Source organism: Vigna unguiculata, chromosome 6 (assembly GCF_004118075.2).
Source record: "Vigna unguiculata cultivar IT97K-499-35 chromosome 6, ASM411807v1, whole genome shotgun sequence".
NCBI lineage: Eukaryota > Viridiplantae > Streptophyta > Magnoliopsida > Fabales > Fabaceae > Vigna > Vigna unguiculata.
The window spans coordinates 10888540-10915380 of record NC_040284.1 but is presented as its reverse complement, the minus strand read 5'-3'; the positions used below and the strand labels follow the sequence as shown (position 1 = coordinate 10915380).

The 26841-nt window shown below is 33.4% G+C and overlaps 2 non-coding genes across 2 annotated transcripts; both read left to right on the top strand.

The window, feature by feature from the left end:
* Positions 1–1044: 1044 nt before the first annotated feature.
* LOC114189345 lies at positions 1045–1204 on the top strand. Its single transcript, XR_003605648.1, has one exon. It is a non-coding gene; the product is annotated as a U1 spliceosomal RNA (small nuclear RNA).
* Positions 1205–19705: 18501 nt separating this feature from the next.
* Positions 19706–19859, top strand: LOC114189277. The gene has a single exon (XR_003605592.1). It is a non-coding gene; the product is annotated as a U1 spliceosomal RNA (small nuclear RNA).
* Positions 19860–26841: the final 6982 nt, after the last annotated feature.

The window sequence follows — 26841 nt, the reverse complement described above, 5'->3', positions numbered from 1 at the left end:
TTCAATGTTATTAATTTTATTTTACCTTTATTTTTCTTTTTAATTTTTAATTTTATTTTACATTGAATCTTATTATATTTAATTAATTTTATTGTTAAATGCATTACACTATTCTTTATATTGTTTGTTCTTATAAAAACATTTGATTTATTTTAGAAAACTATTTTATTTTTACATTCTCAGTGTGAGAGTGATTTTTTTTCCAAGACATTATAGTTTGAATGTAATTAATTTTTCTTTTTACTGATATTTTATTGTCTTTTACTTTATTTTTGAAGAATATAAATTATTTTATTTATATTTAAAATGTTTTATTAATTGTAGTTATCCGACATATTTTCTGTTTGGTTATCATTACAAAATTCTAACTTTTAAATCAATGTTAACATTTAAATTTGTGAATTGCAACACATTCAATTCTTTACCGTTGAACAACAAGTTTGATTTGTTAAAACTTTTTATGTTTTCATTTGTGATAATAATTTTGTTTCCAAGCTTTGTAAAATTTGGAAACTTTTTCTTCATATTTTTGTTTTCACCTTTTATTTTAGGCTGAGTTTCCTATCTTTCTCATTTCTTATTCTATCATTCTTTTAGTGTAGATTCTCTATTCTATTCGAGAACATCTTAAAAGTCTGATGAGTTATTCTTGTGTAAGTATAAATAGTAAAACTAATATAATAATCAAACAAAAAACAGTTGAATAATTATAACAGGAATTCAGATAACGATCTTAGAATATTTTTTTGTGCTAAGCTTAATAGTTATGAAATATCGAGATCAAATTTAATGACCATTATGTTTTAAAAGGAATTATTTTTACTTATAAAACTTGTTTTTATTTTATTTTCAGAAAAAGAAAACTCAAATGCTTCTTTAATATGATATTAAAATAAGGTACATATCAAATTAAGAGACACACCAAGTAAATTAGGGACATTGATTCTAATTTTCAAAGTACTTTGCCTAATCCCACATTGAAAGTTTTAGTGGTTGAAGTAGGAAGAATACACTATAAAAGTGAGATGTGTGATACCTTAGAACATACTTACCTGGACGGGGTCAATAGATGATCATGAATGTTTATGGCCTAGGGTAGTGACTTTCATTGCACTTGGAAGGGGTGCTCCTCTAAGGTTTGTCCCAGTGACAAAGCCTACGTCATAATTTGTGGCAGTGGAGTTTGCGTTCGCGCAACCCCTTCTAATATCAAGTGAAAATTTTAACTTCCATGTTTGGAATCTAATTTCATATGTTTGGTTGATATATTTTAATTATTATGTCTTTATGATCGTATTGTTAATGTTGTTTTCTTTTTTTCTAATCAAGGTGAGTCAAATTAAAAACAGTTTTAATAGTCACTCATTCTAGAATATTTAAATGAGTTATAGTTTTGTAGTTGGACTATTTTGTTGTAAGAGAATGGGTGACAAGTGTAGAGACCATTGCGACGAAAACATTTCGTGTTTGAAAGAAAACACAGGCTATTGTGGTAGTTACTCTTAAGAAGAAAATAATGTCATCCTTGTTTAGAGATTTTTTATTTATTATAATCTGTGAAAATATTTTATCGAAAAAGGTGACAAGTAAGTATACATATGTTAAAGAACTTGTGGACCATAAGCAAAACACATTTGCATAAGGTGGGATCATAATCCTAATCAACTCACAAAGTGAAATCTAATAAAAAACTAGACAATTAAATACATATCAAATCAAAACCTCATTAGCACAATATTTTCAAACCACTATAAAGCCCTAAACAAACATGCCAACAACAAGTAAAGAATCACAAAGTGGCTTTTACTGTAAAACTTAATAGAAAACCAGCCATCTATATGAACCAAGATAGCAAAACTAAAACATCAATCATCAGCCTCTGCCCACCATTGTAGAGCAAAAATGGTGTCTCTAAATCTAACAGATTCAACCAACAAAAACCCCTATTTGTGGAAATTGCTTTGCCTTCAATGTTCGTAACATAATAAATTTTTCACCTTAGAAAATGATTAAGAAGGTCGTGTAATGTACACGTCAGTTGAAAATGTCATATCTAGGTCACATATCATTTGGTAATAGTATTTGAAATATTTTTAATGAAAGGACCACATTGACACATTTTACCTAAAATAGGGACAACTTAAAAATAGTGAGAGACCACATTGAATAAATCTACTACATATCAATATTAGCTTGTGATATTGTTAGTAGATATAAGTCGAGTATTATGTATTTTTTGTTTTAACAGAACAATACTTACCTCCTGTATAAAAGATTTCTCCTTATCATTCAATAATAACACAATTCCATAATTATTTCTCCTCACTCTTGTGCTTGTTCCAACAGAAGTGGTATCTAGAGCCTTAGTTAATTTTCGGGGACGTTGACATCAAGAAACACGACTGAAGAAGGAAGTTAGGTAGTGAGGCGAGGAGACACTGGTTGTAGGAGCAGACAACACAGTAGGGGAGTCAAGATTTAGTTTCTTGATCAATTGTGGGTGAAGAGTGGTTAGTGGCGACAATCATATTCCCTCATAAAATCTTCCAATTCTTAGAGAAAAATTCTAATAGATGGAGCACTCAAATGAAGGTGTTGTTCAAGTTTCAGGATGTCACTGACGTGGTAGAAACTGGCTGATAAGAATTGATCCCTACCAAGAATGATGGCCCATGGCACATGCTTAGAAGAAAGGGAGTTCCTTGATCCCTTCCTTTGCTTTTATTTTCTTTAGTTTAAAATTCCATTAAGTTGACTTAGTTGACTATTTTTAAGTTGACTTGTTGACCATGACTTTGGGTTGACTTGTTGACTCAAAAGATTAGCTTAACCTTAAACCAACATGCTAATAAATTCCTTAATTTGCTTTTGTAGGAATAAGAAAGGGGGAGGACCACATAGGAGACACTTGGCGTCCTAAGGAAGAGAGAGAAGGAACAAGACTTTCTAGAAGCATCTAGAAAGGGGAGACCCACATGCCTTGGACACCAAGTCTTCTAGAATGTTCTAGAATCTTCCTTTGGGAGCCTTGGCCATGAAGACTTGCCACCTAGATGGCTTGGACGAAAATTCACCCATGTGCACCCTAGGATGACCTACTTTCTAGAACATGCTAGGTTTCTTTTGTGATCCTTTAACTTAGTTGTTTTGCTAAGGGGCCCCTAGACTTGTCTATTTAAGCGGACCTCTAACACTTGTACAAGGGTTGAACATTTTGGAGAATTTATACACTTTGTGTTTCAACCTTTTGTCAGAGTATTCCTCCTTAGGGAGTGGATTTCTTTCAAGCCTTATCTTGCCTTGGCAAGTAGCGGCACACACCACTCATCTTCAAGGTTGCCATGGCTTCTTCTAGCCTAGCCTTGTAGTGGCATGAATCCTCCATTCCTCCCATTTCCCTTGCTTTTCATTTTATGTTTCTTTACTCTTCTTGGTTTATATTGTTTCTATTATATGTTTTTCCTTTTGGTTTCTTACTCTCTATCAATTCATCCTACTCATCTCTAGAACCTTGGAAAGGAACCTTCACATCTAGATAGCTTGCTATCTTAATGTCCAGTGGGGATTTCCTTGGTTTGCTTAATCAATCATCACCATATTCATTAATCTTCTAAAAGGAACAAGATAATCCTACATCATTTGGTATCTAAAGCTTAGGTTGTCTAGAATATGGTATTTTTCATGTCCTAACTTTGTTTTGTTGTAGCTATCTTGGTATGATCCAAATCCACTTCCATTGCACACAAAAACAACGCTAGCAGAAACTGTTCACGATTTTAAAAGATTAAACTGCACCTGCTCAGTGGTCCAAAAATAACGTTCTTGATGTCAAAAGAAAAGCTTTGTTAGTCTAGTTTTTTTAAAAAAAAGAACCAATTCATTTGGAGTTCTGTGGAGAGAGTTATGATTGAAATAGTGAGCAAGGGTCAGAGTTGCCGAGATCACTGCGAATCAACGTTTTTCAGGTTATGTTGGGCAGTTTCGGCTACTGTTTTTGATACTCTTCTTACTCCTAAATGTTGTTGGATAACATGTCTTTGTGTGCTTAATCGTTGACCTTCATTTCCAAAAGTTTAAATGCATGATAGCTACATGATTGAGTCTTTAAATGTGCCTAACTTTTGCTTGAGTGATATATCATATGTTAGCTTGAAGTTTTCTTGTTCTTGTTATTCCAAGTATTTAAATATTGCATTCACCTTATGTCTTGTATGATGTATGCTCCTTGAACTTGATTTTGGCCTAAAAATTTAGGAACTAAGTGTCCAAGCCACCCAAAACACCTTTCTCATCATTTTATGAAACTAGTTTTTGAAAGAAGAAAAATTTTGGTACACTTTTACAATCTTATCGAGAGCAATATGGCTCTTTGATGAACCAAAATTTTGTTTCCACTAAGTGTTATGCTACTAGTTTTCATATTTGGGTGTTGGGTGATATTGGCTAATTAGTTCCATGCTTAAAACTTGGTTATGATCTTTCTTGGTGTATTCATGATTTGAGACTTGGTGATGCATAGTTCAAGTATTTGTCCAATAGAGTCTTTTCATGTGCTTTTCTTGCTTGTTTTGATTTAAAGTTTTGTCACCTTGATATCCTTTCCTTAGAGTTTAGCTTTCTTGGCTTTAAGTACTTTTATTGCTTGTCTTTAGGTTCTTTGTTTTGTCTTAGTAGTTTTCTTCCTTTGCTTTCCTTTGAGTGTAGTGGCCAAGCAACTTGAACTTGTCTTGAAAAGGTTTCCAAAAACTTTGAAAGAATTTCACTCCTTTTTGGTGGATTTGAGTGTAGCCTTGTGTTGTTGCTTTGGGGGAGAGTGATCTAAACACTTGGGTGAATTTCTTTGAACCATACTTGGTCTCGGGTTTGGTTACCAATTGTCACTAACACCCCCTTTTCTCGGATTTTGAGTTTTGTTGTAGGAAAGTGAGATGATGACTCCCATGGCCAATCAAGGTGCATTGGTAAACATTGGTAAAATCTTACAAGAAGTGGAGCTTAAGAGACAAGAAGATAGAGAACAACAAGAAAGAACCCTTCAAGTTTACATGAAACAAATGCAACAACAAATTCAACAACAATTGCAACCATTCCAAATAAGAAAAGAGAGCATTCTAGGCACCAACCATCACAAAAGAAGGAAACTCCAAAGATTCCTAAGTTCTATGGTGGATGTGATCCCAAAATCTACCTTGATTGGGAAGCTCAAGTGGAACAAATTTTCAATGAAAATCATGTAAAGGATCAAATACAAGTTGATCTAGTAGTGTTAGGATTTTTTGAGTATGCCAAAACTTGGTGGCATAAAGTTTGTAAAAATTATGACCAAGGGCCACTCGCGGCTTCATGGATGGATATTAAAACTCTTATGCGCGCTACATTTGTTCCTCCCTCCTATAGGAAGGAACTTCTTTTGAAGCTCCAAAGGCTTCACCAAGGTCCTATGTGTGTGAGTGAGTACTTTAAAGAATTAGAGTCTCAAATGTTTAGGGTTGGAATAAAAGAAACTAACAAAGAAAAAATAAAAAGGTTTGTGAATGGTCTTAGGAGAGACATACAAGACCAAGTAGAGTTGTATGAGTACTCCACTCTTTAAAATGTTTTCACACTTGCCCTTAGGATTGAAACTCATTTGAAAAGAAAGAATAGGGCAAGGAAGAGTTACTCACCCAACCACTACTATAGTCACTCATGGAAGGGAAAAGCTAAAGAGAAACATGATAAATCTCCTTCTAAGTCTCACCAAGCACCATCAAGTAAAAATAAGTCACCAAGTGGTCACACTCACCGTTCCACTTCTCAAAGATCAAGTTCCATTAAATGTTTGGGGTATAAACACATTGCTTTGAATTGCCCAATCAAGAGGACAATGATCTTAAAGAAGAGTGATGATGAGAGTGAACATTTTTCTTCCCCTTCCCCTCAAAATACTTCTTCCTACACTTCTTCTTCAATTGAAAGGACTAAACCCCTTGAAAGTGGATTGTTAATGGTAAGGCGCCAACTAGGGCAAGTTCCCAAAGAACTTGATCCTTCTCAAAGACAAAACCTTTTTCATGAAGGGTGCCTTATCAATGACAAGATATGTCCCTTCATCATAGATAGTGGAAGTTGTGTAAATATGGCTAGCCCAAGGGTGGTGGACAAGTTTGGCTTGAAAACCATTCCTCATGCCAAACCCTACAAGCTATCATGGCTTAAGGAAGAAGAAATAAAAGTAACTAAACAAGTCCTCATTAACTTTTCAATTGGCAATTTTAAGGATGAGGTATTATGTGACATTGTGCCTCTGGAAGCCAACCATATTTTGCTAGGTAGGCCATGGCAATTTGATAGAAAAGTTGTTTATGATGGCCATGCAAACACCTATGTTTTCTCCTCCCTAGGAAAGAAGTTCACAATCCTACCTCTCCTACCACCACAAGAAAATGAGACAAAAATAAAATAAAAGATGAAAAAGAAAAAGAAAAAGGGCAAGCTTTCACCAAGGAGTTACTTGCCTACAAAAAGAGTTTTTCAAAGCAAGAGGTGCAACACCACTCTTCATTCTCTTCCCAAACAAAGAGAGCTGAAAAAAAACACAAGCAAGAAAAGGAGAGTGGCATTAAAAAGAAAGAGGGCATCTCCAATGATGAAGGATTATCTTGTTTTCTTTTAAGATTATTGAATATGGTGTGAGTTGATTAAGAAAGCTAAGTGAAATCCCCACTGGACATTAAGATAGCAAGCTATCTAGATGTGAAGGTTCCTTTCACAAAGCTCAAGAGAAGAAGATGATGGATTGATTCAAAACAAAAAGGAAATGGAAAGCACATAAACCATAGAAAACCAAGAACAATTAAAGGAAGAAGAAAACATAAAATGGAAAGGAAAGAAATGGTAAAAATGTGAGAAGCACGCCACTACAAGGCTAGGCTAGAAGCCATGGCAACCTTGAAGATGAGTGGATGTGTGCCGCCACTTGCTATGCAAGATAAGGCTTAAAAGTTTCACTCCCAAGGGAGAAAACTCTCACAAATGGTTGAGACACAAGAGTGTTTTTACTTCAAAATGTTCAACCCTTTTACATGTCTAGGAGCACCCCTTATATAGAAGAGTTTAGGGGCCTCTAAGCAAATAAAAGATACCTAAGGATGTCTCTACAAAAACCTAACCCTAGCTTCTAGAAACTAGGTCAAATAAGGTTACAAAAATGAGAGACACAAGACCTAACTTTGGTGTGTGCAAGGCTAATTTCGTTCTAGCACAAAAGGAGACAAAGAATCTGTCTCACATGTCTCCAAAAAGTGGCCAAAGTGTGCTAAAAACAAAGGAGACCAAAGGTACATAGGTACACTAGCTTCATGGCTTTTACTTTATGCTTTATGCCTTTGCTTTACTCTCTCCTCCACATCATTTATGCTCCCCAATCACCATGCGCCACCTAGCATTGCTTTCTTACTCCTAATTAACCTACAAAGCAAATAAACATAGATTAGCATGTTGGCTTAAGTTAAGTCAACTATAGTCAACAAGTCAAACCTAGTCAAAGGTCAACAAGTCAACTAAAGTTGATTCAACTAAGTCAACTTAGGGAATCAAAAATAACAAACACAAATGAAAGGGATGAAGGATTAGTGAACTTCCTTTCTAAACATGCTTAGTCTTCTTAAGTATGTGCCTTCATCCTTGGTTGGGGTCAATCCTTCATCATCCAAGACTAGGGATGGAATCATTAAAGATGAAGAAAGTTCTCTTCAACTCAAGTCAAGCTCCATCAATAAAGACTTCAAGAATTTGAGGTCAAATTCTCTCCAACAAGGGGAGAATGATAAAGGATTGATCCCTACCAAGGATGATGGCCCATGGCACATGCTTAGAAGAAAGGGAGTTCCTTGATCCCTTCCTTTGCTTTTATTTTCTTTAGTTTAAAATTCTATTAAGTTGGCTTGGTTGACTATTTTTAAGTTGACTTGTTCACCTTGACTTTGGGTTGACTTGTTGACTCAAAAGATTAGCTTAACCTTAAACCAACATGCTAATAAATTCCTTAATTTGCTTTTGTAGGAATAAGAAAGGAGGAGGACCACATAGGAGACACTTGGCGTCCTAAGGAAGAGAGAGAAGGAACAAGACTTTCTAGAAGCATCTAGAAAGGGGAGGCCCGCATGCCTTGGAAGCCAAGTCTTCTAGAATGTTCTAGAACCTTCCTTTGGGAGCCTTGGCCATGAAGACATGCCACCTAGATGGCTTGGACGAAAATTCACCCATGTGCATCCTAGGATGACCTACTTCCTAGAACATGCTAGGTTTCTTTTGTAATCCTTTAACTTAGTTCTTTTGCTAAGGGGCCCCTAGACTTGTCTATTAAAGGAGACCTCTAACACTTGTACAAGGGTTGAACATTTTGGAGAATTTATACACTTTGTGTTTCAACCTTTTGTGAGAGTATTCCTCTCTAGGGAGTGGAGTTCTTTCAAGCCTTATCTTGCCTTGGCAAGTGGCGGCATACACCACTCATCTTCAAGGTTGCCATGGCTTCTTCTAGCCTAGCCTTGTAGTGGCGTGAATCCTCCATTCCTCCCATTTCCCTTGCTTTTCATTTTATGTTTCTTTACTCTTCTTGGTTTATATTGTTTCTATTATATGTATTTCCTTTTGGTTTCTTACTCTCTATCAATCCATCCTACTCCTCTCTAGAACCTTGGAAAGGAACCTTCACATCTAGATAGCTTGCTATCTTAATGTCCAGTGGGGATTTCCTTGGTTTTCTTAATCAATCATCACCATATTCATTAATCTTATAAAAGGAACAAGATAATCCTACATCATTGGCCAAGTGATTGCTTCCGGATCAATTGAAGAGAAGAATGTCGTAATGGCGAAGAAGGACAGCAAGGCATTGTTTCTTATTCATCAATGTGTTGATGATAGTCATTTTGAAAATATTCAAAATGTGAACACTGCGAAGGAAGCATGTGACATCTTGATTCAAAGTCATGTGGGAAGGGAAAAGATTAAGAAAGTGAAGCTCCAAACCCTAAGGAGGCAATATGAGTTACTACAAATAGAGGAAGGTGACAATTGGTGAATACTTTACTAAGGTACTCATGATCACTAATCAAATGAAGGGTTATAGGGAGTTAATATCTGATCTGATGGTTGTTGAAAAGATTATGAGATCGTTGCCATGGAAATTTAATTTTATCACAATGGCAATTGAAAAGTCTAAAGACTTGTCACATATTAAGATTGAGGAACTCCAAAGTTCCTTGGAAGCACATGAGATGCAGCTGGTTGACACAAATAATGTTTAGCGGGCTTTGAAAGCACACCATTTCACGAAAAATGAAAGAAACAAAAAGAAATGGAAATGGAAGCAAGCAAAGGGAGAATGGAAGTCAGGTAAAATTGCTCAAGATCACAATGGCAAGTCAAATACAACAAAGGGGAATGAAAGAATAGAGAAGTATCAGAACCATCACAAGAAGAAAGATAAAAGAAGCATTGAATGCTTCAATTGCCACAAGATGGGTCACTACGCCTATGAATGTTATGCAGACAAGAAGAAAAAGAAGTATCAAGATAAGGAAGCTCATATGGCACAAGAGGATTCTGATTCTTTAGAACCCTTGACTTTGATGGTAACCACTACAGTAGGAAGTGCAAACTCACAAGCTGAGTCATGGTATTTGGATTCGGGATGTTCGAATCAAATGACTTATCATAAAGAGTGGCTTATCAATTTTAATGCGGAAAAAGGAGTAAGGTGTGATTTGCTAATGACAATACCTTGAAAGTTGAGGGGGTGAAGATGTAGTCATCTTAAGAAAAGATGGTTCAAAAGTGTGATACAAATGTGTTGTTTGTGCCAGAGATGAAGTGTAATCTCCTTAGCATAGGTCAATTGGTGCAGAAAGGATTTACTATCGTGATGGGAAACTATGAAAAAGTTAAGTGTTTCGATGTTAACAAGAATATGATTTTGAGAAGTAAGATCTCAAAGAATCGAACCTTCCAAGTTAACTTGAAGGCAGTTGATGCGCAGTGCCTGTTTGTAGTCAAGAAGGATGATAAGAGCTGGCTATGGCATCTTAGGTATGACCACTTGAATTTTAGAAGTCTAAAGCAACTTTGTGAGAATAATATGGTTTTTGGAATGTGTGATATAACCCTACTAGAGAATGTTTGTGAAGTTTGCTTGGCTAGAAAACAAAACCAGAAGATCATTCCAAACAAACATAAAGATGGGACCCAAAAAATGCTTAGCACTAGTGTACTCAGACGTATGTAGATCCTTCGAGGTTCCCTCATCAGGTGGAAACAAGTATTTCATTACCTTTGTAGATAAGTATTATAGAATGATTTTATTGTATATGATCAAAATGAAGAGTGAGGCTTTTGAAGTTTTCTTGAGGTTCAAAGCCAATGTCGAGAGGGATAGTGGAAACTTACTAGAAACTCTCAAAACAAATGTGGGGGAGAATTCACCTCTGATGCATTTGAAAATTACTATCAAGCTAATGGGATTATGCATGAAGTCACAACACCCTACACCCTACACCTTGTAACATAATGCACTTGCGGAGCGAAGGAATAGGACAATCTTGAACATGGGAAGAAGTTTGCTGAAAAAAAAGGTTTGCCACATAAGTTGTGGGATGAAGCAACTTCCATGTGTAAGACCCGAGAAATTTAAATAACTAAAAAAATAATTAATTAATAAATGCGGGTAATGAGAGCCTTTATGGCATTAAATATTGATTGATGTGATGTGGAAAAGTATTAGCTCAAATGGTTAAGAGTACTTTGATTGTGTGAGAAGACTTGGATTCAAGTCCTATGTATGCCAATTATGTGTTGTTTTATTTATTATTAATTTTTAATAATAATATGCATGATCATGTTGAGTGATAGCATGATTATAGAATTAGGTGAATTATGACAAAATATAAATTGCTTGAGTGGTTAGGCATTGATTTAATGATGAGCATGGTATGGGTTCTGATGAAGGCATGACCACCTCCTTAGAAGCTCCCTCAAGAAGGATCACTAGAAGCATGTCTAGAGGGGAGTCTTCTATTCCATCACCTTTATCTTTGTTTTGCATTACTTTAGTTTGAATTCCCTAAGTTGGTTTCTAGTTGATTTATTTTGGTTGACTTTGATCCAAAGTTGACCTTTGACCAAGATTAGATTAACTTAAACCAACATGCTAATCCTTGTTTGTCTTGTTTTGTAGGTAATTAAGAGAAAGTAGAGCATGGCTAGGTGGCACTTGGTGATTGAAGCACTTGGATGAAGTAGAAGAGAGAGGAAAGCAAAAAGCATAAAGCAAAAGCAAAAGTAGACATGTACCTTGTCTCCTTTTACCTTTGTGGTTTATGCCTTAGAAGGTCACTTGGTCTCCTTCCTCTTTTGGCCTAGAATCCTCATGGGAATGCCTCCACCAATCATCTCCCTTCACTTGGCCAAGACTCACTCTCACATTAGGTTTAGGGTTTGCTAGTTCATCCTTTTTCATGTTTTTGTATTTGCTAAAGGACCCCTATGAACTCCTATTTAAAGGGTGCTCCTTGTCTTGTAAAAGGGTTGATCATTTTGTTATAAACTTTGTGCATTCAACCACCAATTTTCGTGAGCTCTCCTTCCTAGAAGTGAACTCACCTTTGCCTTATCTTGCTTGCAAGTGGCGGCACCATCACTCATCTCTAGGGCTTGGTTGGCTTAGATCCCCCCTATGAGTGGCGTGCTTCTTCCATTCTTCATCTTCTATGCTTTCCATTTTTATTGTTTCTTCTTTCATTTTGCTCTTTAGTGTTGTTATTGTTGTGTGTGTTTAAGCTTGAATCCAACTCTCTTCTTCCTTTCATGAGCTTGAGAAATGAACCTTCACATCTAGATAGCATGCTATCTTAATGTCCAGTGGGATTTTTCAAAAAGCTTTCTTAAACAATTTCACCATATTCATAACTCTAAAAGGAAACAAGATAATCCTTCATCAGGTTCAAACCTTGGTGAACTTATATTTAACTTTCTTTTTGTTAAAAAATTAGTTGTGGCCTGAATATGAAAGGGTAGAGAAAACCCTAACAGAGGGGTTTTTGGAGCTGACTAGTTTAATCTCTTCCTTTGAAAGAAGATTTTAAGTTTTGTTTGATTGAATTATTGTTTACAATAAAAAAAATGTGATGCATTTGTTTTATATTTTAGAAATTTTGATTGTAATGGTGATATAGTATCATCAAATTTTTGTTTGAATGTTAAGTATGTGATCGGTGAATTTTAGTGATACGAAATCTAATATAGCATGAATGAATAGAGGTTTTCTTGATTTGTGGGTGAATGTTGCAAAGGAAAGGTTAGGGTTTATGTTTTTCTTCTACAATGGCATGACTTGGGGTTGCACTCTAAAGCTTTCATTTTTTTTAGTTATATGAAAAAGTAGATAAATGTGGTGTTATGGTATGCTATAATATTTTAGGAGGATATTTTACGACATTCATCATATATAGTAATTTATATAATATTAAAGAAAAAAAAGGAAACAAATTATCTACTTTTGGTGTTGAGCATCGATTACACTAAATCGTTTTTTTTAATATAAATATATATTTAAAGAAGGTTAGAAGTGGGACTGGCTTTCTTTCTTTTCTTTTTTTGTTGTATTTGATATTATATATGACTTATAACTTTTGGGTATTAAGTTTTGGTAGTGACTAAACTTTTGGTATGCTGCAGTTAAGGTTTTAGAATAATTAGTAATTTTCTTTGCTAGTGTTTTCTTATAGAAATTATGATATGGTATAATTAGTAATTTTTAATATATTATATAAGAGGGGAATTGAATAATTATAGAAAGTGGTTTATAAATGGGATTCCAGAGGTAATTTTATTAATTTAGATTGGTATTTCTAGAGTGCGTGTTTAGAATTCTTCTTCTAAACACAACACATTTATTATTATTATTATTATTATTATTTATATTATTATTATTATTATTCTATTTTACTACTATTATTGTTATTATTATTTTTCTTCTTATTATTATTTCTATTCTTATTATTATCATCATTATTATTATTACTTTTATTATTATCCTTAATATTATTATTATTAATTTATTTTATTATTATTATTATTATTATTATTATTATTATTATTTTCATTATTATTATTACTATTATCATTATAATTATTATTCTTATTATTATTATTATTATTTATTTTATTTTATTTTAATATTATTATTATTTTATTATTAATATTATTTTTATCATTATTATTATTATTTTATTATCTTTTATTATTATTATTATTATTATTATTATTATTATTATAATTATTGTTATTTATATTATAATTATTTTTATTTTTAGTTTTAGTTTTATTATTATTTTAATTTTATTTTACTAGTATTATTTTTATTTTTATTATTACTATTATTATTATTATTTTACTATTATTATTATTATTATTATTACGATTATTATTAACTTTATCATTGTTTTGTTTTATTTATGGTTTTATTACCATTATTATTGTTTAATTATTAATGCTTTATTTAATTATTATTATTTTTATTTTATTTTATTTTATTAGTATTGTTGTTTTATTATTATTGTTTATTTTATTTTATTATTATTTTCATTATTTTATTTTTATTTTTATTGTTTCATTTTATTATTATTATCATTATCGTTATTATTGTTGTTGTTGTTATTTTTATTTTTATCCTTATTACTATCTTATTGTCCGTGCGATATTTTGGGGTAATGATTATGTGTTCTTCTTGGTTTATATATTGTTTGGTTGTCCATGATTGTGTGTTGGGTATAACACTTTTGTTTTGATGGTTTTATATGAATTTAGAAAGGGATAGATGTGTGTTTATAATTGAATGATGCATATGAGTTGTCATGTTGTAAATTTAAGTATATGAAGTATATGAATGCGTATTTTGGGTTCTGGATGTTTGAGAATTGAATTGTTTGATACTAGGAACTTAATTAGAGTACCTAAAACCAGTAGTGTCACATTACTGGTGTAACCCCTGACGATGAAGAGTGAAGTGCTAAGCAATAACCAAAAATAGGTAAGCTTTGTGTGTCGTGATACCTGACGGTGTTGTGGAACCGTCAAGCGGTCTGCACTTCCATTTCGCCTGGTGGCGCTGATAATGCAGGAGCAAGGGTCCATTGTAGATGAATTTGCATGGATGAGTTTGTGAGCTTGGTTAGGGATATGCTGGATTAGTTACGAGCAGGGAGGTTCGAAACGGAGATTTGAGATGCGTGATTGATGCGGGCGGGGATGTCCGTATCTGTTGTACTCTTGTGTGGGGATACGAGTGGGGAGGTTCGTATGTTCCGTGCTCACACTAGAGGCTACTATGAGCGGGGAGGTTCATAGTAGGTGTTCACGCATGTTGGACTACGAGCGAGGAGGTTTGTAGAGTTGGACCACGAGCAGGCAGGTTCGTGGAAGCATTGGAATCCCTAAGACTAGCTTGAGCATGTATCTTGTATAGGGCAGTGTGTTTTTCTTAATCTTTTTTTTGATGTGTTGCGATATGGACTTGGACCAGGAGGTGCTTGACTGTGTCATGAGCGGGTAGGTTCATGACTAGTGGTGAACACGTGATAATATGAGCAGGGAGGTTCATATTATGATGCTCTTGTGTGAGGATACAAGCGGGGAGGTTCGTATGTTCCGTGCTCATACTTGAGGGCTGCTACGAGCGGGGAGGTTCGTAACTGTTGGATCACGTGTGATGAACTACGGGTGGGGAGGTCCGTAGAGTTGGACTACGAGCAGGGAGGTTCGTAGAGGTAGGACCACGAGCGGGCAGGTTTGTGGAAGCATATATATCCTGGGTCCATGGTCATGAAATTGTGGATTGGAAACCTTAGGGCAATAAGGTTTCTTGGTTAAGCATTGGCTGAAAAAAATTAATTTAGGGGTGAAATTCTATGTATTAAATTATATGTTTATATTGTTACATGAGCTCACCCTTTCTGTGTGTTTGGCGATGATCGTGTAATTCGTTATACAGGAGCAGACATTGTTTCAGGTGGAGCTGGTGACACTTAAAGCCGGAGAGGGGTTAGCTTGGGAAGTTTTATAAACTACATTTGACTATTTTGTAAACATTTAGTTGATCATTTTTGAACTATGTAAACATGGAGTTTACTTTATGGTTTTAAATTTTGATAAATTTTAGTAAGGTTTTAATTTTCTCGCGTTTTGGGAAAGAACTTTGAATAATAATGACATATTTGATATTATTTTACTTTATTTTATTTAAATTAGTAATATCCGGTCGGGATGTTACACCATGGCTGTTTACATCCTAAACAGATGTCCTACAAAGGTGTTGGAAGGTGAAGTACCCTTAAAGGTATGGTCTAGATTAAAACCTGCAGTTGGGCATTTTAGAGTCTTTGGGTCATTGGCTTTTAAACACATATCTGATTAGAGGAGAACCAAGCTGCAAGATAAAATTACATTAATGGTTTTCATTGGATATCATCCTAAGCGAGCATATAAGCTCTTTGATCTAAACCAAGAGAAGGTGGTCTTGAGCAGAGATGTACTGGTGCTGGAGGATCAAAGTTGGAACTGGAAAAATAAGCAGACTAGCCTAAAGAAGTGTACACTTGATTGTGCAATACAGACAGAATCTGAAACAATTGGATCAAGAACTGAAACTCCACCAGAAATTGTCATAGCAGGAAATATGAATGGGGCATAAGATTTTGTGACTCAAAGGCCACAAAAGGAGAGAGTAGTGCCACAAAGGGAGAGAGTAGTGCCACACAAGTTTTTTGATTTTGAAATGCATTCTAATGAACAGGTTGATGATGATGGAGATTTAGTGCACATAACACTAGTGGCAGGTGTTGAACCAATTGATGAAAAAGAAGCTATGACATAATCAGTCTGGAGAGATGCAATGCATGAGGAGCTCAAGTCAATAGAGAAGAATGAGACCTTGAAATTGATAGATCTTTAAAAGAAGCATTGCATAGGTGTGAAGTGGGTGTTCAAACAAAAGTTGAACCCTAATGGGTCAATCTCCAAGTATAAGGCGAGGCTTGTTGTGAAGGGATTTCTCCAGTGGCAAGGAGTAGACTTTTCTGAAGTCTTCGCTCTAGTGGCTCGAATAGAAACTATAAGAGTGGTTATAGCTAAGGCATATGAGAGAAATTGGCCATTATTCCAGCTTGACGTTAACTCTGCATTTCTACATGGACCCTTAGAGGAGGAGGTTTATGTTCATCATCCTCTTGGATTGGTGGTAAAGGGGAAGGAGCATTGAGTCAAACTACAAAAGGCCTTGTATGGATTAAGGCAAGCCCCTAGAGGTTGAAATAATAAGATTGATTCATTCTTGCTTGATCTTGGGTTCACTAAGTTCATTGTTGAACATGGTATGTATGTAAAGGAAGGCATAGAAGGAGATTTGGTGATCATATGTCTTTATGATGAGGACCTACTTGTGACTGGGTCAAACATTGAGGACATTGAAATTTTCAAGAAGAATATAGTGGTTGAATTCGAGATGATAGACCTAGGATGGTTGAGCTACTTTCTTGGAATGGAATTCACTTACACTATTGCAGGAATGATCATGCATCAGAAAAAAATATGTTGGAGAATTATTAAAGAGATTTAATATGATCTCATGTAATGCTGCAATGAGTCCCATTGAAGTTAACTTGAGATTAACCAAAGATGAATCAGGGGATGCAATGGATGAGACAAAGTTCAAACGGACTATTGTGTAATAGCAAACCAGATTTGGCTTACAGTGTGGGATTGGTAAGTAGATTCATGAGTAACCCAAAGAAGTCGTATATGCTAGCAGCCAAAATATTGTTGAGATACATCCAAGGCACAACAAACTATGGAATATTGTTTCTTATTTGACAACAAAAATCAGAACTGGAGGTAGCAGGGTATGATGATTCAGATTACAGGGGTGATCTGGTGGAAAGGAAGAGCACCTCTAGGTATGTGTTTCTACTGAAAACTGCTCTTATCTCATGGTGCTCCAAGAAACAACTAGTGGCAGCTTTATCCAGTTGTGAGGCCAAATATATATTGGGAAGCCTTGCAGCATGCCAAGAAGTTTGGCTTGGAGAATAGTTAAAGGAGTTAAAGATTCCTATAAAGGCACATATGAAGATGAGAATTGACAATGTTTCTATCATAAACTTATCTAGAAATCCTGTGAGTCATGGTATAAGTAAACATATAGAACTGAAATATCACTTCTTGAGAGACATGGTGAATAAAGGGGAAATTGTTGTGAAATACTGCAATCAGAGTTGCAGTTAGTTGATGTTTTCACAAAAGTGTTGAAGATTGAGAGGTTTGAAAACTTGAAGAGGAGAGTTGGAGTTATATCTGATATATACTTGACTTAAGAAAGAGTATTAGCTTGTGATACTGTTACTAGATATAAGTCAAATATTCTGTTTTAACTGAACACATACTTACCTCATGTATAAAAAACTTCTCCCTATCATTCAATAATAACGTAGTTCCACAATTATTTCTCCTCATTCCTTTGCTTGTACCAATAATCAGTACTAAAACTACAATAAAATGAATATAATGTTAACTTAGTTACAAGATTATAAAATTAAATTTAAATGAAACCAAAATAAAATAATAACGACAAAAAGGCATTAAAAAATAAAATAAATTCCATTATAATTTATTACTATATTTATAGCTTTTATACTGCACTTTGAAAACTACGAATGTTAATTATTATAAATTATGCTCTAATTATATAATTAAATAAAATTTCACACCATATATCACAATCGAAAGTCTAGATAATACTAAAAAACTAAAATAACAAAAAAAATTAATTATGATTAAGCTAAAGTTTTTTTTTTCAAATTTTATATTTCATCTTATTCTAAATCTATTTATATTTAATTATTTTTATTAGAAAATACATTAAATTATTCTTTCTATTTTTTGTTTTTATAGAGACATTTGATTTATTTTGGAAAAATGTTTTCCTTTTATAATTCTTATTGTAAAAGTCATTATTTTTTAAACATAAAATTTGAATGTAATTGATTTATATTTATGATATTTTAATAATTTGTTCCTGCAGATAACAAACAAGATAAGTTAGGCACGAACGTCACCTTACTTATGTAGTCTGCTATCTCCTCAGTTGTTCTCTTCCCGGTTGGTACGTGTCTGCTTGGACCCGGTAGGGGTTACCTGCAGAAGGGACTCCGAAGCTCAAGTCAGCTAAAGCTCTCCAAAAGTCAAATCAAGTGATTAATGGAGTAATGAATGTGTACCTTTAATTATTGGGATCCACGTGTATTTATAGAGTATTAATTATGTCTGGTTATGCCATGGGCTAGGCCTTAGCTTGGGCCCTAGTTTTGGGCTGTAAGTGGGCATGGGCCCTAACCCAAGCCTTTAACAAAACTAGGGCCCAAGCTAGGGCCCGGCCCATGGCATAACCAGACATAATTAATACTTTATAAATACACGTGGATCCCAATAATTAAAGGTACGCATTCATTACTCCATTAATCACTTGATTTGACTTTTGGAGAGTTTTAGCTGATTTGAGCTTCGGAATCCCTTCTGCAGGTAACCCCTCCCGGGTCCAAACAGACATGTACCAACCGGGAAGAGGCCAACTGAGGAGATAACGGACTACATAGGTAAGGTGACGTTCGTGTCTAACTTATCTTGTTTGTTCTCTATAGAAACATAATCTGTATTTATAATTATTTCATTTATAATTAAACAACTTTATTAGTTCTTTTAGAAGCATTAGTAATAATTTTAATCATATATATTTAACTATAAATTAATTTGAAAATTAAAAATAATTACTAATTACTTACAATTTTATTTTATTAAAATTATCAAACAAAATTAGTATAAACTACTCAATGATGTTTTGTCAATTTATATCTTTTTTGTTTCTATTTAATTAATAGAAAAATATCTAAACATTGTTTTATGTTTTAAAGGGGTTAGAGATAATTCATTATTTAATAATATCATAACATAATATAATAGTCACATGGTCTTATCATTATCAAATACTAACTTCTAAATCAATGTTAACATTTGAATTTGAAATACATTTTATTGTTTTTACGATTCAACTAGCTATATGGTTTGTTAAAACATTTTATGTTTTAATTGTGACAATAACTTTGTTTCCAAACTTTGGTAAGATTTAGAATTTTTTGCTTTTCCTTTATTTGTTTTCACCTTTTTATTACCTTTATTATTTCTTAGTCTATGATTCTTTAAGTGTAGATTCATCTTAAAGGCTTGATAAGTTATTCTTGTAAAAGTATAACATGTAAAACTAGTAAAATGATCAACAAAAATACGTTGTATAATTACAATGCAATTTGAGATAATGATCTATATATTTTGTGCTAGCACATAATAGTTATGAAATATTGGATCAATTTTACATATGATTTTTTTAAAGTGATTCGTTTTAATTATTAATGTTGTTGTTTTCTTTTTTCAGGAAATAGAAACACAGATGCTTCGTTAGTATGATCTTAAAATTAGATATAGATCGATAAAGAGACGTACTAAGGAAATTAGGGACGTTGATTCTAATTTTAAAATTATTTTGCCTAATCTCACATCCAAATTTTAGTTGTCGAAGTAGCAATAATAGCTACAAGTTAGATATGTGATACCTTACCACATACTTACCCGAGATAAATAGATGATTATGAAGGTCTATGACCTAGGCTAGTGATTTTCATTGCATTTAGAAATAGTACTCCTCTAAAGTCTATCCAAATAACAAAGCCTATGTCATAATTTGTGGTAGTGGGCTTTGCGTTTGCACACCCACTTATAATTAAACAACTTTATTAGTTATTTTCAAAACATTAGTAATAATTTTAATTTATATATTTCACTATAAATTAATTTGAAAATTAAAAATATTGGTAAAATCTTTACCATTTTTTTTTATTAAATATATCTAAGAATCAATTTAAACTTCTCACTGAAATTTTGTTAATTTCTACCTTATTGCATTTCTTTTCAGTTAATCAAAAAAAATAGGTATAATTACTCGTATAGTGCCCAGTTTGGGGGGCTAGTATGTCAAATAGATACCCAGTTTAAAAAAAGTGTCAATTGCATCCCAACTTTTGAAAAAGTGCTTCAATTAGGTCCCTTTCAAATAGAGTTGACTAATGTCGTTAGTCAACGTACCACGTGTTAGTATGTGATTTTTTTTTTATTTTGTTTTAATTTTTAAATTTTTTTTAAATTTTTTTAATTTTTTGAAAAAAAAAATGAAAATGCCACGTGTCAAGCCCTGTGTGACACGTGGCATTGTTAGTGCCATGTGGCATTGCAATGCCACATGTCAGTGTCACTATGAGATGTCATTGTGCTGATTTCGATTTAGTCTCCATATATGTCTTTTTGTTTCAATTTAGTACCTAAGTATGTGTATCTGATTCAATTTTATCCCAATTTTTTTTAATAATTAAAATATTTTTGTAATCCATTTTTTATAAGATTAAAAATAATTAAGTATAAATATTTTTACAAAATTAAGTACTAATATTTATATTGTTCCTCTCAATTTCAGACCAAATTTATTATTTGTATAAATGTTATACTAATATTTTTTATTAAAAACTACTTTTTAACATATTACTTTATTAATTACTTTTTTATTAAGTACTCATGTTTTGTTAATTTTTATTTTTTTTTTCAAAATAGAACAATATTATCTCTTACTAATTTTAAACCAAAATTTCTATTGGTATGAATGTTATACTAATTTTTTTTTGAAATGACTTAATAAAATGACTTTTACCACTAAATTTTAATATAAATATCAAATACTTAATTTTTGTAAAACTTTTATACTTAATTACTTTTAATTTTATAAAAAATAGATTTTAATTATTAAAAAATATTAGGTCAAAATTGAATTAGATATGTAACATCCCAATTTCAGCAGCTTAAAACTAATAAAAAGAGGGAATTTCATCATAATTCCAAAACAAATAATCCAGTGTACACAATATATTAATACAGTCTTACAAAAGATATGACTATAGAAATATATCACTTATACACTTAAACTAAACTAATAAACTTTATACTTAAACTGACCACTGCTAAAGCTCCCACTGGAAACCTCTTCCTCAACACTAAAACGATGGCTCTTCATCCTCTAGAAGTGCCTTTGACACTACAACCACATCTGCTCCCACCGAATACGTGATCATCGCAAAAGAAAAACATACAACATGATGAAGGATTGACCCCAACCAAGGATGAAGGCACATGCTTAAGAAGACTAAGCATGTTTAGAAAGAAAGTTCACTAATCCTTCATCCCTTTCATTTGTGTTTGTTATTTTTGATTCCCTAAGTTGACTTAGTTGAATCAACTTTAGTTGACTTGTTGACCTTTGACTAGGTTTGACTTGTTGACTATAGTTGACTTGACTTAAGTCAACATGCTAATCTATGTTTATTTGCTTTGTAGGTTAATTAGGAGTAAGAAAGCAATGCTAGGTGGCTCATGGTGATTGGGGAGCATAAATGATGTGGAGGAGAGAGTAAAGCAAAGGCATAAAGCATAAAGTAAAAGGCATGAAGCAAGTGTACCTATGTACCTTTGGTCTCCTTTGTTTTTAGCATACTTTGACCACTTTTTGGAGACATATGAGACACATTCTTTGTCTCCTTTTGTGCTAGAACGAAATTAGCCTTGCACACACCATAGTTGGCTCTTTTGTCTCTCATTTTTGTAACCTTATTTGACCTAGTTTCTAGAAGCTAGGGTTAGGTTTTTGTAGAGACATCCTTAGGTATCTTTTATTTTCTTAGAGGCCCCTAAACTCTTCTATATAAGGGGTGCTCCTAGACATGTAAAAGGGTTGAACATTTTGAAGTAAAAACACTCTTGTGTCTCAACCATTTGTGAGAGTTTCCTCCCTAGGGAGTGAATACTTTTAAGCCTTATCTTGCATAGCAAGTGGCGGCACACATCCACTCATCTTCAAGGTTGTCATGGCTTCTAGCCTAACCTTGTAGTGGCGTGCTTCTCACATTTTTACCATTTCTTTACTTTCCATTTTATGTTTTCTTCTTCCTTGAATTGTTCTTGGTTTTCTATAGTTTATGTGCTTTCCATTTCCTTTTCGTTTTGAATCAATCCATCATCTTCTTCTCTTGAGCTTTGTGAAAGGAACATTCACATCTAGATAGCTTGCTATCTTAAAGTCCAGTGGGGATTTCACTTAGCTTTCTTAATCAACTCACACCATATTCAATAATCTTAAAAGAAAACAACATAATTCCTTCATCACAACACGAGACAAACACACAGAAAGCAAGGGTAAGCTAATCTGATAAGAAAAATCATGCAATTCAATTATAAACAAACCATGCAGTCTTTCTCATTTTTACCAGAATCACATAGGCCACCACAAACATAGTACAGATATATTACCCTAAACTCAATATCCAGATTATGTAAGCGAAATCGGATCTCTTGGTGGCGTGCACCTGTGACGGTTCCCAAACTCTACTGAGTTTGGACGCAAGGGGTTATCACCCAACCACTCCCAAGGTAAGTCCCCTTCGCATCTGTGACTGAATCGGGTCCACAAACTAGGACCTCCTGCTACTCCTCCCGACATAATCCATTATGCTCTACATGAGCCTTAATGGTTATTGGAGCGTCAAGATACCAACCAAAACTGAGTCCTTATGTCCTTACATACACTAAAACATTCCTCTTAGAATTTTCCTTGAAATCCTAATTCAACCACGTCTTCTCATATTCCAACTTCATGCAATTTCACCACACATATTACCAGTCATAACAATTCATGCATATCATAACTAAGTTCACATTTTAACATTTAAACATAGCTTTATCCATTCGAAACAAGAGAATAACACTCAGTTGCAGGGGTTCTTGCCCAAGCTGGAAGGTCTCGCCCAGGCAAAAGGGCTCTCTCGCTTAGGCGAGTCATTCTCGCCTGAGCGAGGCTCGAAACAGAGAACAACCCAAACTCTGGGCGAATTCTCGCTCAGGCTAAGTTGTCTCGCTTAGACGAGAGTGACTTTCGCTCAAGCGAGACTGGCTCGCCTAGGCGAGATCTCGCGCAGAGACAGGGGATGAGTTTCTGGTGTTTTCGCTCAGGCGAGAGCTGCTCGCTTAGGCAAAAATATCAGATTCCCAATCTGTTCTCACATGCAACAGTCCAGAAATCTAGCACAATTCAATCATACACTCAATTACATAGTTCAAGCACTCATACAACACTCAATCATGCAATTCAAAGTCATCAGAATGATTTCTATACAAAATTCAAGCAAAACAGTTAGCTTCCATTACCTGTTATCTTGTTTAGACAACTTTATAAACGTCAACGCCTTAAAAACGTCAACACCTCTAACTCCACAGGATGCTCTATCTACACATAGAAACATCACAAGAATGATCAGGACATACCGTTAAGATCATTGATCAGCAGAGACTCATACTGATGATTAAAACGTCGCATGTAAGCGGAAAAGGGCTTGCATGCAACAGAAAACAAAAAAGACTAAAAAAGATAGTGGAAACTCAACTTACGCGAACGGAGAAACTGATCGGTCAAATTTGAAGAGCTCGCCGAGAGGATCAATCATACGATCTCGGTTCTTCAATCAGACGACCAGAGAGACAGAACCTCTAGAGAGAAGTCAGAGAACTTTAGAAAAGTGGTTTCTAGAGAGATGGTGTGTTTTAAAACAATGAAACTCGTTTATAACAATTCTATTTATACTAAAACCTTTTAATATTAAAATAATCGAGTCTCACTATTTTTAAACCACTATCACTTTTAAAACACCATTTTCTAGGGTCTTACAAGATACACAATATAATAGTTACATGGTCTTACCATTATAAATAAAAGTTTTTAAATCATTGTTAACATTTAAATTTCAGACTTCTAACACATTCAAATCCTTACAATTCAACCAGGAGTTTGGTTTGGTAAAACATTTTATGTTTTCATTTGTGATAATAATTTGGTTTCCAAACTTTGCTAAGATTTATAAAACTTTTGCTTTTCTTTTATTTGATTTCACTTTTTATTTTTTGTTGAGCTTCCTACCTTTATCATCTCATAGTCTATTATTCGGTGCAGATTCTTAGTCTTATTCAAGAACACCTTAAAGGCATGATTAGTTATTGTGGTACAAGTATAACTGGTAAAACTAGTATAATAATCAAACGAAAATAAATTATATAATTAAAACAGAAATTGAGATAATGATTTTAATATATTTTTGTGCTAGCACTTAATACGTATGATACATTGGGATCAATTTTTAAGATTAGATTTTTAAAGGAGTTATTTTTCATTATTAAAGTTGCATTTTCCTTTATTTTAGGAAATAGAAACCTAAATGCTTCTTTCGTACGATATTAAAATTAAATATAGATCCATTGATGTAATATCTCAATTTTCCCGTTACTAAAATTTATAATTAACACAAATTACGTAATAAAACTTCATTCCCCTCTAAAATCTCATTAAAAAAATTTTTTACAAACATAGACTTTATTTTAAGGAAAAGGCTAAGACTAAAAAGACCATCCTAAACATTTTTTGATACTGAGATCTCTCTCCCTAATGTCGTTCATCTTTCTAAACTATCATCTACTACCGTATAAATATGATCATTGCATGTGCAAATCACTAAAATAGAAAGGGTGAACGATCGTAAACAATAAAAATAGTTTTCAATAAATAAATAAATAAATATATATATATATATATATATATATATATATATATATATATATATATATATATATATATATATAACTTTTCAATAAAAAGATATAAGCTCAAACAACAATTCAAATATATCGTTATAGGTTCAAATCATGTTATCACAATAATTTATATAACCACAATTGAACTCCACATCAAAAGTTGATTTGTTACTCTTGGACGCAGTTTACCAATACATGTGTCACTTCCAATACTCCCCTTGGAAGTCTTGAGAAAGTATTCATGTGTCACTTCCCAATACTCCCCTCGAGAGCCCCGACAACATATACCTCTGATACAACTACATGGAGTTATCCTTCACCACCTTTCGCCGAGTCACCACACACAAACATGCAAGAAGATAAAATAAAAACAAGAAAACAAGAATATAAGCTCCCCTACCTCTTACTCTTCACTTCTTCCTTGCAAAACCTCAACCATTCTTTAAAACGTTTTCCCTTTTTCTTATGTTTGAATCTTACTTTTATTTTCCTCCAAATCTACTAAGTTGCCTTCTTTCTCACCCAAGTGTTCACTCAAGTGTAACTCTCAGTCATTTAGTATGTATATTTATGGACTTCACTCTCACCTTTAAAATGCTAGATACTCTTAAGAGATTTTAGGTGATATTTCTAATAATAAATCATTATATCTTATAAAAACTTTTTAAATAAATCCATTTAAGAAATAACTATCATATATAACTTGTTTATATTATAATAACTATTTTATATATCTTTTAAATAAAATAAATCTTTTAAATAATTAGTCAACTATAAATCCTTTCTAAATAATAGAAAACCATAAACCACCTTCCTAATTATTATAATTTTCTCGAGTCTTACATTTCTCCCAACAAATAAAAGTTTTGTCCTAAAAAATGTACTTCCTAGTGAAGAGATAACACCTAAAAAAAATACTAAAAAATGCAAAAAAAAAACACAATAACACACTCATACTCTAACATACAATTCATAACATACACACACATTAAGCTCGCTTCCCACAAATCACCTAGGACCTAACTATTGCTCTGATACAAAAATGTAATGCCCCAATTTTTCAGTTACTAAAATCTATAATTAACACAAATTACATAATAAAACTTCATTCCTCTCTTATTTGAAATCTCATTAAAAAAAATTGTTTTACAAACATAGACATTATTAAAAAAACAACTAAGATTAAAATACCATCCTAAACATCTTCCAATACTGATCTCTCTCCCTAACATCATGCATCTTCCTATACTATCATTTGTTCCCGTATAATTAAGATCATCGCAGGTGGAAATCACCAAAATAGAAGGGGTGAGTTATCGTAAACAATAACAATAGTTTTCAATATATATAATTTTTCAATATAAAGACATAAACTCAAATAACAGTTCAAACATATTGTCATAGGTTTAAAACATGTTATCACAACAATTTATACAACCACAATTGAACTCAATGTCAAGAGCCAATTTGTAACTCTTGCATGTATCTTACCAATACATGTGTCACTTCCCATTACTATCCTTGGAAGCCCGTACAACGTACACATGTGTCACTTCTCATTACTCCCCTTAAGAGCCTCAACGAGGTACATAGGTGCCACTTCCCATTACTCCCTTTGAGAGTCCCGACAAAGTATACCTTCGGTACAAGTATGCGGAGTTACCCTTCACCATATTTCATCGAGACACCACACATAACCATGTAAGAAAATAATTAGATGAAAAAGTGTAAGCTCCCCCTACCTCTTACTCTTCACTTCTTCCTTCTTTCTCATAAAAACTCAACCATTCTTTTAAACCTTCTCCCTTTTTCCTATGTTTGAGTTTTACTCTTACTTTTCCTCCAAATCTACTCAGTCACCTTCTTTCTCACCCAAGTGTAACACTCAGTCACTCGATCAGTATTGTTGAGACCCTTGTTAAGGGTTTAACTTATCCAACAACTACATTGGTGAGTTGTAGTACAACAAGGTCATATCCATAGGGATTTTGTTTGATAGAATAATAATTTATAATCTACTTC